Here is a 17,800-nt window from a genome sequence, read left to right as displayed (position 1 = left end):
ATAAGAAATACATCCACATTCAGGTTTCTGAATTGTGAGAACTGTATATTTGCACATTTCAGATTCTGCACTTGTCTTATTTCCACTTTAATAGGTTATATATGTACTACATTTATTCAGTGTCTAAAACTAAAACAAAGGAATATCTATTACAATTCAAACACCTCATGATTAAAAAAATGGGACCATTGAAAAGCAGTCCAACTTCTTGCTCAGTGTTATTCATGCCTTCCTCATGTGTAGAGCGCAATATGTCCTACATGAGGTTACCCTTGAAGATCACTTGGAAATTTCAACTGGTCCATAATGCAGCAGCATGCACAATAATGGGGCCTCCCGTGTTTCCCCATATAACACCTTATGTGAGGGTACTGGCTTTTACTTTCTTTCTGGATGCAATTCAAGGTGCTAGTTATCACCTTCAAAGTCCTATATGGCACAGGCCAGGTGGTCTGCAGGACCACCTTTCCTTAAGAAGACCTACTTGTCCTACCAAGTCAGATAGGATGGACATGCTCCCTTCCCCTAAATATTAAATCTTATGGGAACTAGGAAGCACGCTTTTTCTTTGGTAGTCCCCGAAATTCAGGAGGCCTCTACCCTCCTAGCTTTCCATAAAGCTTTGAAGATCTGGATTTTCCCCCACGTGCTGGGCTAAGATGAAATTAATACACTACAGAAATTCCACTTGGCGCCACTTTTTTGTTTTAAAGTGTTTAGATTTTATAATTTTAATATGGCTGGATTGGGAGGGTTAATTATAGGATGGGTGGCTATGTAAAGGTTTTAAATAAATAAACTTCTATCTTTTGACAGTTTGAGGCTGAATTCATATTGTGAAATAAATAGAAGCAGTTACATTTAGCAGCCTTGTCATAATATAGTTATATGTGTATAAGCTCCACTAATCTTGATTGAACTTAGATAAAATTGATAAAAACTGGAGTGAAAATATATTGGTTTGGATATTCAGTTGCTCTTATATACAGAAGGATGGAGTGCAGTTCTACTAAACTACATTTACAGTATTCTCTACTACATTGCACTTCATTCCCAAAGAATTTCCAACTTTTCAACCACAGATTGAGAGATGTGGACCAATGATAGCAGCAGAAGAAAATCATTAGCAGATGGCACATAGCTTCATTTCCCCCTTATTCATTGTCTCTGAACTCTTTATAAAGAATAAGTTTGATATTGATATTCATGTGTTCAGCAGTCAATTGTTGCTGATTTTGTAGAAAATAGAGGAAGATGTGTTGGATATATTTTCCACCTTGAGATATTGCTGGGATATAAATAAAATAAAAAAAAATTAAGAATATGAGTGCTTACAATAGTGCTCATTGGAAAAAAGAAATATATACTTTTCTCCCTGTCCTTTGCAACAGATAGCAAAGAGCTATTTTCTTTCGAATTGTAAGCGACAAAGCCTTTAATCACTGTTTCATAGGAATTTTTTTTAAAAAGACGTTGCTCTCTACCATTCCAATCCATTGCAAGATGCCATAATTCTATTTTTATGATTTTGAAAATCTTTTTCACCCAACCCGGAGGGTTACTATAACTGATTTGCAAAAAACCTAGTTAGCCAGTAGTTGGCAGCAGAGAAATACAGAAAATGCTAACCCTTTCCTGCAGTTGTTTTCATTTCTGAGCCCAAATGTAGCTGTAGTAGTCAGTCATTCTGCTTAGGAAACAATTAGAAGAATATCCAGGTAAGCAAAATGTACTTATAACTGGCTGTAGTTTATGACTGTCTGTGAAAATCAGTGTTTACATAACTCCCATGCAGTTTAATAATTTAATAAGGGCGCTCCCTTAAGGTATTTAGTATACATCTGTTGTAAGAGCTTTCAGTTTTTATTTCAGTGGACTGAGTGGCCAGCAATGAAGGTATATCTCGCAAACATGTACTCCAAATACAGAAGATACTTCTTAAAATATAAACATTGATATCAGTTAAGCAGTTTGCAAAGCAAAGATATATGAAAACTTAGAATAAACTGAAAGCCATTCTGTGACACTTAAGCATCGTAGAAAAGACTGCCTACCGTAGTATTAAAAAAATGTCTTACACTATTAATGATTTAGAATATGGTATACCTTATATTGTCTGTCTTTCCTCTTGATAATTCTAATATATAAACAATTTTTCAAAAGTAAAATAGCTTTCTATTAAAATAATTAAAGTTACCTACTATGGATATATCATCTAAACCTGTGGTGGCGAACCTATGGCATGTGTGCCACTGGTGGCACGCAGAGTCCTCTCGGTGGGCATGCACGCCCTTGCCCCAGTCCTAGGCCTTCAGCTGGGTTTTATAAAACCTTTTCGCTTTAGGCCTCCGCCACCATGTGCAAAAAAAAAAAAGGTTCAATCAATCAATTTCAACTTCTTGCGGGGAAAAAAAAAGATCTCGCAAAGTTGGAATTGATTGAACTTTTTAGTCCAATCCAGTCTGCCTTTACCACTGCAGCCACTCCCAGCCAATGGCACACGACGATACTTAAGTGGCTAGACTTAATTTAATTTAATTTATTTTAATTTTATATTGGATTGTTTTTAAATTTTGCCTTGTAAACCGCCCTGAGTCCTTTGGGAATAGGGCGGTATATAAACCGAATAAATAAATAAATAAATAAATAAATAAATAAATAAATAAATAAATAAATAAATAAGTGGGTTTTGGGTTACAGTTTGGGCACTTGATCTCTAAAAGGTTCGCCATCACTGAGCTAAACCATAGAGAATTCTAAAGAAATGAGATAAAAACAGCTTAGGAAACAGAATGAACATAGGCGGCAGTATCCTGCTTATCAGAAAACAAGTATCTCTTGATAGGAGCTTGTCCTGATATGTATGCTGCAACTCTCAGAATGAATGTTTAGAACATTGAATATTGCTTTTTATTGTTTTCCCATTCATCAGAAATTATAATCTTTCAATGCCTCAGATGGTTTATCACTTTTTTTCCTAATTAGGTCATCAATAATAGTGGATAAGTTTCTTTGAAAGGCACAATGTTTACAACTTGCTATTTATCATCTCTTGCATGGACATCCTGACATTTGAAAAAGCCACTGTAAAAACATTTGGATTCCCATGCAACAATTAGTACCCCTTACAGGCAAATATAGAAGGAAGTACTTGAAATCAGAAAGTCTGAAAATAATAGATCATTTACTATTCATATTTTGTGTTCCTGGGTTTAATGGAAATGTTTCCAATAAAATTTTTATCGGAGAGTGAGGAATCATAAATTATACAAGTCTATAATCCAATATGAAATTATATTCTTTCAGTACTGTATTCTCTATGACTTCACTCACAATGTTTGTAAACTTGAGTAGGGTAAGTAATGAAGCGCTCCACATAGCTAATTCTGGGATTGGGGGTTGTTTCCATTATCTGATATGTTATTTAGGTTTTTCTGATTGGAATAAACCTGGTTTATCTGGGATTTATATAGAATATACTATTCTGTAGACAAAATTATATGAATTTGTCTTAAATAGAGGCCACTATTTCATATACAAGGTGGGAGGAAACTCAGTGTTTTTCTTTGTGTATTGATTAGATTAAGTGTTACCTTCCAAAGCTCTACTTCAGGGGTGTCAAACTCAATTTCATTGAGGGCCACATCAGCATTGCGGTTGCCCTCAGGGGGCCGGGTGGGTATGGCCAGGGTGGGCGTGGCCTACTGGGTGGGCGTGGCTAGAGTGTGTATGGCCTACTGGGTGAGCATGGGCAGCTCTACATCGTTCGCATCAAGGGTGCCTATGGGGGCCTGGGCAGGAGTGGGACAGATCTGAGGGTCTCTGGTGGAAGGAGGGTCTCTGGCCCAGGGCCAAGGCAGTGGGGGCCGTTCCCTCACTGTTTCCAGGATGGCTTTGCGGGCCACATGAAGCCACTTCGCGGGCCGGATCCGGCCCCCAGGCCTTGTGTTTGACATGTCTGCTCTACTTTGTTTGATTCAGATGTCATTCACGACTTCATAAATATGAGATGACTAGAAGTTCTCTCACCATTTCCCTTATTTTTTCATGTACAAATGTAGAGCATTGAAACAATGACTTCATCATTACATCTAAATAAGAGAAGACTGGCTCCATAATTAACACACTTGGAAGCATAAGCACTGAAGTCCAAAACTATCATCCAAATTAATCCAATATTTGCTCACATAGATAATTATTAGCAAGCAAATAGGTTGCTCTTGGTTGGAAAATCTTAATAGGGTTTCTGGCTTTAAACAAGAATCCATCTTTCCCTGAGTTTTTGATTTCTTTAAATCCAGTCCAACCTTCTCCTTTGATCTGAAGTCCTGAAGTTTGCTATTTTACACTTTCACGCAGACCTATAGGCTATTCTTATATATATTTTAATTTAGTTTCTAAATTAGTCATGGTAAAGAGCTTGAAGCCATCAATACTTTACTATATTGGAGGGACAAATTCCATGATATTTGTTGCTTTTCTTTTTTCATCTTCAGTACCATTGAAGTGCTGAAATGTTTTTGAAACTAAATATTCTAGAACATGTTAAAGATTCTTTTTGTGGTCGGGGCACCCTTTTTTCATAATCCACTTTGTGACTCAGGGCTAGAATAACAACTGGAAGAAGTAGCATGTAATTTTCTAGGCCTTTTTTAAGTTCATGGATTTTTTTTAAAAAAAACTAATATATTGGTTTTGTACTTAAAACACAGAGAAAATCATATTCTTTGTTATTCAAGGCTCAATGACTCAAGAAACATGATCAAGATTGTCTTTTAGTCAGTGCTGCGTTAAGTTCTTTCAAGCTCATGTTTGGATTATCAGTGATGGTATCTTAACTATCTTGTCTTTTGTTGACATTTTGTCTTCATTTTTTCCAAGTTCAAGCAGCTTTTATAATGACTGCCTTTCTGTTACAACACTAAAATGTTTTAATTTTAGTTTCATTATTTGTACTTCAGTGAGCAGCCTGCATTTACTTCCATCTATTACAAATATAGTGTTTATAATTCTTGCAGTTCAAGGTGTTTTGATCAACTTTCTCCTGCACCATTCATAGCCATCATTTTTTTTCATTCAGCTTTTCTGATGGTCCAGCTTTGCAACTGAAAAGAACTATAGAGATGATAATACATATATTTTGATATTGTAAGCTGCCCAGAATTACCCAGTGATAAGATGGATGGCCAGTAAATTTAATACATACATACATACATACACACATACATACGTACCTTGATTTTCATTGACTTGCTGTTTGTTCTAAGTTTGCAAAGGGAGTTTGCAAAAAGCATGCTTTGATGGCATACATGTACCATCTTCTAGAGAGGTGTGTTTGAGAGTTCTCAAAGAACATTGCTGTTACAGTTTCTTCAGAAGTTTGTAAGGACATGTGATTCCACTACTGTGATAATGTAGCTTTATAGTTTTGAACCCTTCAGGTAAGAATGAAGCAGCTGAAAACATAAAATTGCAGCAATAGCTAGTAGTACTTTTGAATTAAAAAGGAGAGTTCCCCAGGTTTTCCTAGTATGACCCTACGCTACATTAGGTATTATCCACATTGCAGCTGTGCAGAATTTGATGATTTCTGTTAGACACATCTAGATTTCATCAGTACATATAAGTGAACACACTAATATCTGGGTAATTTTCTCCAAATCATCAGTTTTTATATCATAGACTTTACATGATATATATCATATAATGTAACTGTATGGCTGTGTTCACAAATCACAAATGAAACCACAGGCTATTCTACCATCTAAATACTGTATACTTGGCGATCTGGTAACAGAATTGGAAAAAGTTCTATTCTTGTGAGACATCACTATTCTTGTGAGATATCGAACTGCTCCATTTGTGCGGGTTGTATGGAACATAGTTTAAAAAAACAAAATGTCCCAGCTGGATTCTGAAACACTGTTTGCAAGATAAGGCATACAGGTCTCTGATTACCCCTTGTGCCCAGAGAAATATAAAAGGGCAGAGGTTTAACTTCATGATAACTGCCATCCAGGTCTAGGTATCAGAGCTAAACAAGGAGAGAATTTGACTAACAGTTGCTTTGGTTACTGCTTAGATTTGGGGTTTCCCCTCTCATGCCCCAACCATGATTCAGTTAGTGGATTTATATTGCGTGCTTTTGACTGAAATAGCTTATACAAAACCATTACTAAGAGCCTTGGTGGAGCAGTGGGCTAATGCCTCCTTAAGTAACACCAGCTGCCTGCAATTAGTGCAGGTTCGCATCCCACCAGGCTCAAGGTTGACTCAGCCTTCCATCCTTCCGAGGTAGGTAAAATGAGGACCCAGATTGTTGGGGGCAATAAGCTGACTTTGTAATAATGCCGCTTGGGGGGTGTATGAAAGCCCTAATAAGCAGGCATATACATAGAATGAAGGCTACTGCTAAGCTTGTAAGCCGCCCTGAGTCTTTGGAGAAGGGCGGGATATAAATGTAATAAAAATTAAATTAAATTAAATTAAATCTTTTTCAGTCTGTATAGGTAATCTCTATAACCTGTAATCTGTTCTCATAACATTAGATGTAATCCAAAGAAAAAAACATTTTGTTTAAGCAAATAGAAATTGACAAGCATTCTGGATTAGCAGAATACCATTGCCTGTTTCATCTTGTGAAACCTGACAATTTGTTCATTATTAATTGCCTGAAATCTAGGAAGTAGATTGAAACTAATTAAGTTGAGTGATTATACTTCCAATGGCAAGGCTGTGCCTATATATAATCTGATTCAGAAGATTCTCAATAGTCAGGAATGGTGGCAATTGATTCCCATTTCCTCCCCTAGAATATGACCAGAATTTTCTATAATGACCAGGAATTCTGCAACAGACACTAAGACTTGGCAATGTGGATATTATTATTCTTTGGTTAGGGGAGGTTTGAAGATCACTAATACTAGATCTGTACACTAGGACTTTATGCTTATGTGGCTCAATTTTAATTGGATTTGTTGATTATTTGACTTAAGGATATTGAAGTTAACAGGATACATTGCCAATTATCCAATTACATAGGTTGCGCCATCATCTGTGTTATGTCAAATATTCGTCAAAAAAAAAGTCCGGCGAATTGCGGCTTTGCTGCGATCAGAACAGCTTCCCTTAGAAACAAACTATGTGAGGGGTATGCTTGTAATGTTTTTTCTTCCTTTTTCACTTCAGTCAGTACTATGCCATTTCAGTGTTTTCCATTTTATTTCTTCCCAGAACAAAAATGGATTTTTTTAATGTTTCTTAATAATGAGTTTTGCTAATTTTGTTTTATCTCCTGGATAGGAGAATGGAGTAAAACCATGAAGATAATTACTGATAGCATCAAAAGTGAAAATTTAGTTGATCAGGGTGAGCCATTGATTGGGCGTCAATGAGTTAAAACTGTATGCGGAAAATACAATAATGATAGAGTGTCAATGCTTGGATTTGGGTGGGCTTTCCATTACTTGAAATAGGTTGGCTGTTTAGGTTAGGTTCTTTTTTATTGAGGTTTATGATGTAGCATTGCTGGAAATTACTGAAGGAGCACCAAAAGAAAAGTTACCAGAAAAAGGGGAAATGGTGTAGGGAATCAGAACAGGAAAAGGTAAACATCTGCAAATCATCCTTGTTTTCAGAACTACCCTTTAAAATTAAGAGTGTTGATAATTACTGTATCCCCTTATTTAGCAGTGGTGTTATTTAATGTCAAATTGCTCTGCAACAAAGTTAAGATTTTTAACGATTTAATTTAGCATGCATTTGGAGAACTCTGAGAATGAGTTCAGTAAGATTGTTTTGCATGCTAAAGATAAAAATTAAGCAGTTATACAGATCTGGCAGATATTACAAATTTTGCTAGAGAATGCTATATCAGTTGTCCTTGACATTAAATTCAATATGAAGTCACTGTAAGTGAGTCAACCACTGTGGCTTCCATGTGAATCATGTAGTCATTGTTGTAAACCATTCATGTAGAATGTAGCCTTTAGTCTTTTTTCATACAACATGATAGGTTTTACCAATCCAGTTGTCATTGTCAGGCCATTACTTGGTCTAATGCACCTGTCCTACAAAAGGGAGATGGACTCTATGACAGGGATCCCCAACCCCTGGTCCGTGGACCAGTACCGGTCCGTGGCATGCCAACAACCGGTCTGCACAAACAAGCAAAGCCCCATCCGTGGGATGTAGGCAGCACACAAAACCACATTCCAGTCCACGGAAAAACCTTTCTCCATGGAACCGGTCCCTGGTGCCCAAAAGGTTGGGGACCTCTGGTTTACGAGATATGAGACTTTTCTTAATTAAGTACGTCACTATGGAATAATAAAATATGGAGCAGGCAACAGGCATGAATGCTACTGAGTATCCTTCTGATATTGTGAACCTTGAGTAATTTTGCTTTTCTAAATAGCTTCAAGCTATGAAGCTAAGTGCAGGTGGCACTGAAGTTGACTGAGCTATTATTATTTCTTTTGTGATAATACAGACAAGAAAGAATGCTTCTTTTCTTGCCTCCATTATATTTTACATTTTCAGCAGAATTTTTTTCAGATTGTATATTTCCTGGAAAATGTTACTTTTTAACCTTGAAAATGTTGGTATCTCTTAGTGACCTGCTGTAAATCATGTTTCAAGGTATTTCTAAGAATAAATTATTTATCTTTATTGCTTTCATATGTCCAATCTGCCACTCTGTTTATAACAAACAAGATATCATTTTCAGCTTTTATACTCTGAAGATATAAACAGTATGCTTATAACTGTTTTTTACTCTTACCTACTATGTTTGATTGGAAATAGTGGGAAGAAGTTGCTACAACAGCTCAGAAAGTAATGATTGTACCAATGTGTGAGGAGAATGCCCATTTATGCCTTGAGAATAAAAAAAAAATCCTGGATCCTGAAGCTTATAAATATTATTGTCTAAGGGTGAATATCCTAGGAAGAAGATGGTCAAGAAAATGGTATAAATCCAGTTACAGATATTCTAGAAAAAAGTACTGATTATTCAGATCTATTTTACTCTGAATTCTGATCTAATTGGGGTATCACATTGGTTATCTTAAAACACTCTTTATTGGGAGACAGACAAATGCATTGTCCTTTACTTGATTTTGGTACCTTTTTACCATAGTATTCTCCTGTATTGGTTCCTTGGATTGGGAGTTGAAGACATTTTTCCCACTTTAACCTGAAACCCTGTCCTCTAAGAAAGAGGAATTATGGGTTATTCCTTCCTCTGTAAGTTTTGCTGTGAGGAAAAGTTTTCCTTAAGCTGCTATTCATTCTACAGTGCTATCTAATATTTATGAAAACACTGGGTATAGTCAGTCAAGGATCTGGGATATACTAACATACCAGTGGCATCCATTTTGATTTCTTGAAATCAGAAGAAGTTGCATATGATGAAACAGCTGCTTAAACAGCATGGTCAATGAGGTCTGTGACTGGTTCCTGCTTCCAAAAATTAGAGAAATATTATTATGGACAGACACTTACCCAGAAGAAACAGGTTTGCATTTTGTGATGCTCTTGAATCTGTTATTGCAGTGAAAAGACAGTTAATTTCTATATCTCCAAGCACTACTACTAGCTTAGTCCTGTATACTACTACTACACACATTCCTGGACAAAATTCACTTGATCTCTACAAGTCATTCATTGGATGCCTCCAAACAGGATTATTTGTTGAATTATTCTTGAGAGTGATCTAGAATCTAATTTTCAGGACAAATATAAATCTGATTACTTAATTACATTCTGGTTTAGGGCTCGTGCCCAAAGCACCCCCAGATTTTGAATTTGAATCACATTCTAAGATTCTATTCACTACAGTTTAAACTTCTGCCTTCTTTGTGAGCAAGAACACTTCTTGTCTTTGTTGGATTACACTTCAATATGGTTGCCATCATCCACAGCAATATGATGAGCATAAATGTATGTGATTCCCCAAAGTCGTCATCTAATGTGTTCATGTATTTGTCAGTTAAATAACTGTGGTGAACAAGATGAAGCTTTGAAGAAAACTACAGACAAAACCTGTTTTCAAAGAGTTCTCCGCTACTTTTAAAATAATCTGCAGGCTCCATCAAAGAACAGTGAATTCAAGTTATATCCTATGTAAATATTCAGAGCATACCAGATCAGTCTAAAGAAAAAAGAAGTGTGAGAGAAAGAAAGGAAAGAGAAAGAAGACAGTGAGAGAAAGAGAAAGAGAAAGAAAGAAAGAAAGAAAGAAAGAAAGAAAGAAAGAAAGAAAGAAAGAAAGAAAGAAAGAAAAGAGAAAGAAAGAAAAAAAACACAACTCCCTCCAGCTTCCTATACAGATCACCTGGAAAATTGAAGTGAGATTGAAAATGGATCTAAATTATTAGCATAATCCAAAAAAACTTTAGAATTAAGATGTCATGAAATATTCCAGCACCCAGACCAGGAATGGAATGGAATATTGAAGAATGGGTGGACATTATCCAAAATGGGAGAAGCTTTTTTAAAAAAAGTCTCACCAGGGCCTCTTGAGTATGAAGTCCTTACAAAAGACATTCTTTAGAGTTACTGATTCAAGCAACTGACTAGTCCAGTTGCTTACTGTTAGCCAGGATGAGCAAAACTCAAGCATGCAGATGGTAGATAACACTTTCCAAGATTTCTGTTTATATTTCAATAGTAGAAATTGAAAATTTTCATTGAAAGTTATATTTGCTGAACTGGCATCAATAATAGTGTCCACACTGGTAAAATATTGGACAATTTTATCTACAGACTCCTGTATAAATTGGTCTGAGTGGATTATTATGGTCTTGTGAACTGGTGCTTTAGCCTCTTGATCCCTTCTTCAGAACAAGAGTTATTGGATAACTATATGCATTTTGTTTTATTGTATTGCCCTGTACACCGCCCTGAGTCCTTCGGGAGAAGGGCGGTATAAAAATTAAATTATTATTATTATTATTATTATTATTATTATTATTATTATTATTATTATTATTATTAATTATTTTCAAGAGTATCAGAGAGGAACAATTGCTATTATCACTGCTACAACAAATGGATTCTGGATAATGGTCAGTTGAACTATTTCTGACTTTTCTGACCAAAAAAGAACACTTGGAAACAATCATCATGCCAATACCCCAGGCATTCCTTATTTCCAGAGAACAAAGGCTTTAATTAAATTGGATTTGGATTCATCAGCTTTCGTAGTTGCATTCTGTTATAAAGGTTCCCAGCCAATAAGTCTAAATTTTAACATGTAGTGACTTGTAAATGCTATTAGATCTATAGAAAATTGCTTAATTTTTTTTATCATAAACACAGCATTTAAAACACAATATCCCATTTGATGTGTTTCCTACTGAATAAATGCAACCATATGCCAGTTAGGATAGTTATATTGTACCAATATAGTTGGTTGACAGTATAATCACCATATTGATCTGTCATATCTATATGTCCCAATAACATTTTGATAACTATTGTAAATGCTGCACTACATGTGAGTTTCAGTTTGATTTTATCCCTTATGGTTGCTCAGAAATACAAATATGCCATTGATGTAAATGTACAATACTGATATCTTTACTTGGCTTATTATTCTGGCCATAAATAAATTTTCTGTTTCTTTCCTTACATTACAATGCACTGGTTAATTTGTTATATCTTAAACAGGCCTGTGTCTGGCTTGTTTTGTATCTTGTCAGAAACCTAGCAAAATGGCAACTAAAAAAATAAACAATTTTTTAAAATGTGTTGTTTCTTGCCTTTATTCATAAATAATTTTCTGTATTATCTTCTTCCCCTCTTTAAATTCCTTAAATACTACGTTTTACTGAATTCCCATGGTAATTTTAATATGGAACTATTATGGAACTTTTTAATTAGTTTCTTATACATCATACCAACATTGTGCAGATGTTTTATGAAAGAATTGCAATTAAAGACAGGAAAAGAAATTGTTTTAATCCTGTATTTTAGGACTGTATATATGTACATTTCACTTTGGGACTATTTATTTTGGAAATCCATGAAAATCCAAAAATACTATAGGTTGACATAGTTAATTACAAGGTGAGTACTTTTGCTTTTGATTAGAAAATAGGAAGAAATAATGACTTGATTTTGATGATCATATTTATATTTATTAAACTAAGATAAAATAATGTTTTTGTTTGGCATAGAGTCCCATCCATTTTTTTCATTGTAAAAATGCCAATCAAGAATTCTTTTGTTAAGCATAGTTTATCCTTATGAGGTTTTTCCCCCACCCTTTTTCTTTTCCTAAGAAAGAGAGTTGCTTTGTTTTTTATATAAATGGCTACATAAAGATTTCTCTTCAGTCGGAGTTCATTATAAGAATACTTATAAGCCCTAATAAGCAGGCATATACATAGAATGAAGGCTACTGCTAAGCTTGTAAGCCGCCCTGAGTCTTCGGAGAAGGGCGGGATATAAATGGAATTAAAATAAATATATATATATATATATACAGGCTACAACTCAATATGTATTCCATCATTAGTATAAACGTCAAGATGTTTATACTAATGCTATATGAAACGTTAATGGTTTTATCAGAAAATATGTATGGATCTCTGCATTTGACACTGCATGTGCTTTAATAGAAATATAATGATGGTAATCATAAATGCATTAGCTCACACTACTGTATTATGTTACTTTGTAATAATTTATGAGAAATGATAATGTTCACCTGGTTTCTGTAAAAGTGCAATGTTATAGAATGAGAAATTATTTTCACAAAATTAAGGAAGTGACTTGAAGGAATGGAAAAAGTGATTTTATAAACATTTTCCCATTTATATCAGAATATGAACTTTGCCCCTTTAAAATCCAGAATCAAACCATATTTCACGCAACAAAAACTATTTGAAAATATTTATAATACTAGAAGAGAGACAGTTTGTTGTAGTGATTAATACACCAGGCTAGAAACCCAGAGACCAAGAGTTTTAGTCCTGCCTTACACACAAACCCAACTGGATGACATCCAGTCACACATCCATTTGAGGAAGGAGGCAGTGGTAAACCATTTCTGAAATCTTGCTAAGAAAACTGCAGGAACTTGTCCAGGCATTCACCAGGAGCAAACATTGACTTGAAGGTGTAGACACAGACAGACAGACAGACACAAAAACACAAACAAAGACACGGTTTTCTATCCATATTGATTGATAATTCAAACAGTACTAAAAATTAATGGCCCCATTATATTTTTTTTACTTTATTTACCTGATTTTAGACTAGTATCCATTTTTGTTTGAGAAGTATTCTATAGGATACCAATATAAAATCTTAAACAATAATAACAAAAAACAGGGAAAATATGCATTATGATCTGTTTTCCATCTTGAGAAAATATAATGCAAAATATTATACTTGTATTGCAAATATATTACTATCCAGGAGAAATAAAGCTGCATTCAATTGAGTGTGATAACTGATTTGTAATATGCAAGCTCATAGTAATATGAAATAACCCCACTAAATTCTTTATTCATCATTCTGTTATATTTCAAAAGATCTCATGTTTCCAAAAAATGTCTTAGATTTAGGAAAACTGCATGGGAAGGGAGTTCTTGAATTAAAGTGCAATACAGAAAAAGCTTCACTATGTATCTTTGACCAAACCTGATTCACTGATATATGTTTGGAAAACTATTGATAAATAGGTCAGAATATGATCCATTATGTTCTATATTGGCCATAGTTAGAAGGATAAAAAGAATGTTGCAAACCTGCACTGAATTTGCAATTAAGACAATCTAATGACACTGCTTCACTGTTTTTTCTGAGGATGTTTAAAAAAAGATAATTGTCTTCAATTTGGTGTAGTGTTAAAGATGCTGGAGGCCATGAATTCTAGTCCTTCCTTGAAAGCTGACTGAATGACTTTCATCCATTAACTGTCACCTTATAGGGTGATTGTTATGGTATGGAAAAATCGAATTATGTATTCTGTCTTGAGTTATACAAATAAAGTGGGATGTAAATTTAATTTCTGTGATCATCTAGTTTTAATATTCTATAGTTATATAGAGAAATAGTTGCATTAATTCTCTGTGAAATGAAGTATTGCTGTTTGCTAGCTCTTGCTAATAAGGATTGTCAAAGATATATTGATATTTTCTAATAGGAAAAAAAACTTCGTTTGAAAACAAAGGCTTGAATCCAAAGATCTGTTTGTGCAGAAGATCATGCCATGTATGCTCAATAGAGATCAACAATTCTGTCACTTCATCTTCAAACATTACTAACTGGGAAAGCCAAATTGTGTTGTCTTCAGAAACTCATTTAAGGACAAGTGAACAGAGACTTTACGCTAGGAGTAGGATAATCTGTAACATGTACAAACACACATTTTTAGAAGACATTGCTTCAGTTAGCATCTTAAGATGCAAGTAACGGGTTCTTCCAGTTATCTTAATATTTTACATATCGAAGATCTTAGTATATTTTCACAAGTAGAGATTTTTGTTGCTTTCACAAGAATATCTGAGAACAAAATGTTTTACTTAATGCTATTTTAATTAACTGTGAAAAATTAACTGTAAAATTTGATTTAATTTAAACCATGATTTGCTAAAATCTTGATTGTCTTAAATTGATCTTTTTATTATAGATTGATAGGTTTGTTTGCTGTTTGGTTTGGTTTCTCCCACATGAGAAAAGTTAGTGTGAAATTTATAAAAAAATTAAAATATCAATTGTTCAATATTCATAATTTAATTTTATCTGAATACTTACAACTATCTGTCGTTTTCTCCTCTGTCACCCCACTTGTCACCACCTAGTTGGACTTCAGTGATGCTCCCTGCTAGTTTAGTAATTCAAAGATTTTGTTTCCTGTCTACACATTTCCTTTTATGTTTCCTTTCCTTACCACTTCTTATCTAGTTTTTCTGAGTTTTAAAACCAGACTGGGGGAAGTACTATAAATTCTTTTCCAAAAATAGTGCCAGGTTCTATATTAATTTTTTTTTTGAATATTATGCTACTTTTTTGGCATAAATACCTATAGACAAAACAAGCTTTGAAAATGCTTCTCAGAAGTTATTTTTATAATTTGAGAGGAAGACTTACTAGTTTCATATATTATATTCTAAAATGGTAACCTGTCAGTTATTTCCTACAAAACAAGTTTTATGACTGATATAGTTATATAAAGATCAAAGCCTAGTTCATCAGGCACTATACTCTTGAGAAAAGATTATTGTATAATCCTATTTGTTTTAATGGTTACAATTTTATTTGTGTCCTACATAGCCAACTTTGGCTGACAGCATTTAGATGCAGTGTCTCTTCTAGTATTTAATTATGTATTCTGGATTTTAGGTTGAAAAGTGGCAGAATAGTTAAGTTGATTAAGAAAAATTGATCCATTGATTATTATTTTCCTTTATGAATAATGAAAGAAAATGATAACCAGTGGATCAGCCTAAAACCCAGAATACATAATCAAATACTAACAGCTAGAAGTATGAGTAATGAAAGCTTCTAATTTTTCTTTCCTTCTGTCTTGCTAAAGTATAATGTTAACTTGTTTCCTTTGGGGTTAGCTTAATGTGTCAATTGAAATATTATTGGTTAAAAAGGTTTATGACATAGTGTTATAAACCAATTAGAATAGTTCAACAAATCATGGTTCAATAATGCTATCCTTAGTAAAATTATTTTTGACATAAATGGTGAATTCAATGAGCATATTAGTATGGCCCCTTATAAATTAATATTGAGGCAGAAAATATGTCTCATGAAGAAAAACAATGTTTTGTCAGAATGTACCAGCTGGAATTAGGACAATATATAACCCAACACATAGCTGTCCCAAAGGTGCTTTTTCAAAAGGCAATTGGACTTTCTTTGTTTTTTCTTGAAGATGTTTTGCTTCTCATCCAGGAAGCTTCTTCAGTTCTGACTGAATGGTGGACAGTGGAAGGATTTATATTCCTTGCAGTCATCTGATTGTTAGCACTCTCTCTGAGAATTGTTGAGGCCACTTGGAGGTTTATCTGTGCCCTCATTGAATAGTGCAAATAGGTGTGGAATCTTCTCAGAACTGTCTCAACGACTCTCAGACAGTGCTAACAATCAAATGAATGCAAGGAATATAAATCCTCCCATTCACCACCATTCAGAACTGAAGAAGCATCTTGGATGAGAAGCAAAACATCTCCAGTTGCTTTTTGAAAAAGAACCTTTGAATAGAATAGAGCCGGAAGGGACCTTAAAGGTCTTCTAGTCCAGCCCCCAGCTCAAGAAGGAGAACCTATACCATCTCAGACAAGTGACTGTCTAGCCTCTTTTTAAAAATCTGGAGTGATGGAGCGCCCACAATTTCTGGGGGCAAGCTATTCCACTGGTTAATTCTCACTGTCAGGAAGTTTCTTCTTAATTCCAGTTTGCTTCTCTCTTTGATCAGTTTCCAACCATTGTTTCTGGTCCTGCCCTCTGGTGCTTTGGTGAATAATGTAACTCCCTCTTCTTTGTGACAGCCCCTCAAATACTGAAATACTGATACCATGTCTCCCCTATTTCTTCTTTTCTTTAGACTAGACAAACACAAGTCCTGCAAGTCGTTCTTTGTATGTTTTAGTCTCCAGGCCTTTGATCATCTTAGTTGCTCTTCTCTGAATTTTTTCCAAACTGTCAACATCTTTTTTGTTATATGGTGACCAAAACTGGCTGCAGTATTCCATGTGGTATTACTAGGCTTTTGTAAAGTGGTAGTAATACCTCATGTGATCTTGATTTTATGCCTCTGTTTATACAACCCAGGATTGTATCAAGCTTTTTTGGCTGCTCTTGCACACTGCTGGCTCATGGCTAAGTGATCGTCCACTAGGATTCCAAGATCCCTCTCACAGTTACTGTTTTTAAGCCAGGTCTTACTCAATCTGTACTTGCACCTTTGATTTTTCTTGCCTAAATGTAAAACTTTGCTTTTCTCCACATTGAAGCTCATTTTGTTGAATAGGGCCCATTGTTCAAATTTGTCAAGATCTTTTTGGATCCTGAGTTTGTCTTCTGAGGCGTTGGCTACTCCTGCCAGTTTGGTGTCATCTGCAAATTTGATGAGTTCCCCTTCAATTCCCTCATCTAAGTCATTTATGAAGATATTGAAGAATACTGGGCCTAAGACGGAACCTTGTGGTGCCCCACTGCTTACTTCTCTTCATGTGGATGTAGTGCCATTGAGGACTACTCATTTACGGTTTGCTAGCCATCTACAGATCCATCTGGGGGTGATGTTGTCTATCCCACCTTTTTCTAGCTTACCAATGAGTAGGTTGCGGTCTACTTTATGAACTGCCTTACTGAAATCTAACTATACTATGTCCACAGTGTTTTGCTGGTCTGTTAGTTTAGTCACTTTGTTGAAAAATGAAATAAGATTGGTTTGGCATGTTCTGTTTTTAATAAATCTGTGCTGGCTACTAGTTATAACTTTGTTTGCTTCTAGTTGTTCACAGAACTGTTTTTAGATTATCTTTTTTAGGATCTTCCCAGGTATTGATATTAAAATGGTTGGTCTGTAGTTTCCTGGGTCCATTTTATTTTTCCTTTCTTGAAGATGGGAACCACATCAGCCCTTTTCCAATCCTGAGGTACTTCCCTGATGCTCCAGGAGTTTTGAAAGATGTGGTGCAGTGGTTCTGAGATACCATCTGCCAAGTCCTTCAGAACTCTGGGATGTAATCTGTCAGCCCCGGTGATTTATATTCGTCAAGGTCAGATAGGTGTTCTCTTACCATTTTCTTGCTTATTTTAATTTTTG

General features: G+C 34.9%; 1 protein-coding gene across 3 annotated transcripts in view; it reads left to right on the top strand.

Annotated features, from left to right (window-relative positions):
• WDR33 (WD repeat domain 33) overlaps positions 1-17,800 on the top strand; it is a 67,652-nt gene that overhangs the window by 22,899 nt on the left and 26,953 nt on the right. The window lies entirely within an intron of this gene.

Source organism: Vipera berus (assembly GCF_964194415.1).
Source record: "Vipera berus genome assembly, chromosome: 5".
In the NCBI taxonomy this organism is placed as follows: domain Eukaryota; kingdom Metazoa; phylum Chordata; class Lepidosauria; order Squamata; family Viperidae; genus Vipera; species Vipera berus.
Note: the sequence above shows the minus strand (reverse complement) of the source record. Positions and strands in the feature narration are given on the sequence as shown.